Here is a 4,046-nt window from a genome sequence, read left to right on the forward strand (position 1 = left end):
ATACACCTCGATAATTACCTTAAATGTAAATGGACTAAATGCTCCCACCAACAGACACATATTGGCTGAATGGATACAAAAACTAGACCCATATATATGCTGTCTACAAGAGACCCACTTCAGACTGAGAGACACATACAGACTGAAAGTAAGGGGATGGAAAAATATATTCCATGCAAATGGAAACCAAAAGAAAGCTGGAGTAACAAATCTCATATCAGACAAAATAGACTTTAAAATAAAGATTAGTAGAAGAGACAAAGAAGGACACTACATAATGATCAAGAGATCGATCCAAGAAGAAGATATAACAACTGTAATTATTTATGCACCCAACATCGGAGCACCGCAATACACAAGGCAGATACTAACAGCTGCAAAAGGGGAAATCAACAGTAACAAGTTCAGAGTAGAGGACTTTAACACCCCACTTTCACCAATGGACAGATCATCCAAAATGAAAATAAATAAGGAAACACAAACTTTAAATGATACATTAAACAAGGTGGACTTAATTGATATTTATAGGACACTCCATCCAAAACAACGGAATACACATTTTTCTCAAGTGCTCATGGAACATTCTCCAGGATAGATCATATCTTGGGTCACAAATCAAGCCTTGGTAAATTTAAGAAAATTGAAATTGTATCAAGTATCTTTTCTGACCACAACGCTATGAGACTAGATATCAATTACAGGAAAAGATCTGTAAAAAATATAAACACATGGAGTCTAAACAGTACACTACTTAATAACGAAGGGATCACTGAAGAAATCAAAGAGGAAATAAAAAAATACCTAGAAACAAATGACAATGGAGACACGATGATCCATATCCTATGAGATGCAGCAAAAGCAGTTCTAAGAGGGAAGTTTATAGCAATACTAGCCCACATAAAGAAACAGAAACATCTCGAATAAACAAGCTAACCTTGCATCTAAAGCAATTAGAGAAAGAAGAACAAAAAAAACCCAAAGTTAGCAGAAGGAAATATATCATAAAAATCAGATCAGAAATAAATGGAAAAGAAATGAAGGAAATGATAGCAAAGATCAATGAAACTAAAAGCTGGTTCTTTGAGAAGATGAACAAATTTGATAAACCATTAGCCAGACTTATCGAGAAAAAAAGGGAGAAGACTCATCAATAGAATTAGAAATGAAAAAGGAGAAGTAACAACTGACACTGCAGAAATACAAAAGATCCAGAGAGATTACTACAAGCAACTCTATGCCAATAAAATGGACAACCTGGAAAAAATGGACAAATTCTTAGAAATGCACAATCTGCCGAGACTGAATCAGGAAGAAATAGAAAATATGAACAGACCAATCACAAGCAATGAAATTGAAACTGTGATTAAAAATCTTCCAACAAACAAAAGCCCTGTACCACATGACTTCACAGGCAAATTCTGTCAAACAATTAGAGAAGAGGTAACACCTATCCTTCTCAAACTCTTCCAAAATATAGCAGAGGGAGGAACACTCCCAAATTCATTCTATGAGACCACCATCACCTTGATACCAAAACCAGACAAGGATGTCACAAAGAAAGAAAACTACAGGCCAATATCACTGATGAACATAGATGCAAAAATCCTCAACAAAATACCAACAAACAGAATCCAACAGCACAGTAAAAGGATCATACACCATGATCAAGTGGGGTTTATTCCAGGAATGCAAGGATTCTTCAATATACACAAATCTATCAATATGATAAACCATATTAACAAATTGAAGAAAAACCATATGATCATCTCAATAGATGCAGAGAAATCTTTTGAGAAAATTCAACACCGATTTATGATAAAAACCCTGCAGAAAGTAGGCATAGAGAGAACTTTCCTCAACATAATAAAGGCCATATATGACAAGCCCATAGCCAACATCATCCTTGATGGTGAAAAACTGAAAGCATTTCCACTAAAATCAGGAACAAGACAAGGTTGCCCACTCTCACCACTCTTATTCAACATAGTTTTGGAAGTTTTAGCCACAGCAATCAGAGAAGAAGAGGAAATAAAAGGAATCAAAATCGGAAAAGAAGAAGTAAAGCTGTCACTGCTTGCAAATGACATTATACTATACATAGAGAATCCTAAAGATGCTACCAGAAAACGACTAGAGCTAATCAATGAATTTGGTAAAGTTGCAGTTTACAAAATTAATGCACAGAAATCTCTGGCATTCTATACACTAATGGTGAAAAATCTGAAAATAAATTCAAGAATACACTCCCATTTACCATTGCAACAAAAAGAATAAAATATCTAGGAATAAACCTACCTAAAGAGACAAAAGACCTGTATGCAGAAAATTATAAGACACTGATGAAAGAAATTAAAGGTGACACAAATAAATGGAGAGATATACCATGTTCTTGGATTGGAAGAATCAATATTTTGAAAATGACTCTACTACCCAAAGCAATCTACAGATTCAATGCAATCCTTATCAAACTACCAATGGCATTTTTCACAGAACTACAACAAAAAATTTCACAATTTGTATGGAAACACAAAAGACCCCGAATAGCCAAAGCAATCTTGAGAACAAAAAATGGAGCTGGAGGAATCAGGCTCCCTGACTTCAGACTATATTACAAAGCTACAATAATCAAGACAGTGTGGTACTGAAACAAAAACAGAAAGATAGATCAATGGAACAGGATAGAAAACCCAGAGATAAACATATGCACATATGGTCACCTTATCTTTGATAAAGGAGGCAGAAATGTACAGTGGAGGAAGGACAGCCTCTTCAATAAGTGGTGCTGGGAAAACTGGACAGGTACATGTAAAAGTATGAGATTAGATCACTCCCTAACACCATACCCAAAAATAAGCTCAAAATAGATTAAAGACCTAAATGTAAGGCCAGAAACTATCAAAATCTTAGAGGAAAACATAGGCAGAACACTCTATGAAATAAATCACAGCAAGATCCTTTTGGACTCAGCTCCTAGAGAAAGGGAAATAAAAACAAAAATAAACAAATGGGACCTAATTAAACTTCAAAGCCTTTACACCACAAAGGAAACCATAAATAAGACCAAAATACAACCCTCAAAATGGGAGAAAATATTTGCAAATGAAGCAACTGACAAAGGATTATTTCCAAAATTTACAAGCAGCTCATGCAGCTCAATAACAAAAAACAAGCAACCCAATCCAAAAATGGGCAGAAGACCTAAATAGACATTTCTCCAAAGAAGATATACAGACTGCCAACAAACACATGAGAGAATGCTCAACATCATTAATCATTAGAGAAATGCAAATCAAAACTACAATGAGATATCATCTCACACACATCAGCATGGCCATCAACAATAAATCTAGAAAAAATAAATGCTGGAGAGGGTGTGGAGAAAAGGGAACACTCTTGCACTGCTGGTGGGTATGTTAATTGGTACAACCACTATGGAGAACAGCATGGAGGTTCCTTAAAAATGTACAGATAGTACTACCATATGACCCAGCAATCCCACTACTGGGCATATACCCTGAGAAAACCATAATTCAAAAAGAGTCTTGTACCAAAATGTTCATTGCAGCTCTATTTACAATAGCCTGGAGATGGAAACAACCTAAGTGCCCATCATCAGATGAATGGATAAAGATGTGGCATATATATACAATGAAATATTACTCAGTCATAAAATGAAACAAAATTGAGCTATTTGTAATGAGGTGGATAGACCTAGAGTCTGTCATACAGAGTGAAGTAAGCCAGAAAGAGAAAGGCAAATACTGTATGCTAACACACATATATGGAATTTAAGAGAAAAAAAATGTCATGAAGAACCTAGGGGTAAGACAGAAATAAAGACACAGACCTACTAGAGAATGGACTTGAGGATATGGGGAAGGGGAAGGGTGAGCTGTTACAAAGTGAGAGAGTAGTATGGACATATGTACACTACCAAACATAAGGTAGATAGCTAGTGGGAAACAGCTGCATAGCACAGGGAGATCAGCTCGGTGCTTTGTGACCACCTGGAGGGGTGGGATAGGGAGGGTGGGAGGGAGGGAGAT

This window comes from Monodon monoceros, unplaced genomic scaffold, assembly GCF_005190385.1.
Source record: "Monodon monoceros isolate NGI ecotype Baffin Bay Population unplaced genomic scaffold, NGI_Narwhal_1 Contig1912_ctg1, whole genome shotgun sequence".
NCBI lineage: Eukaryota > Metazoa > Chordata > Mammalia > Artiodactyla > Monodontidae > Monodon > Monodon monoceros.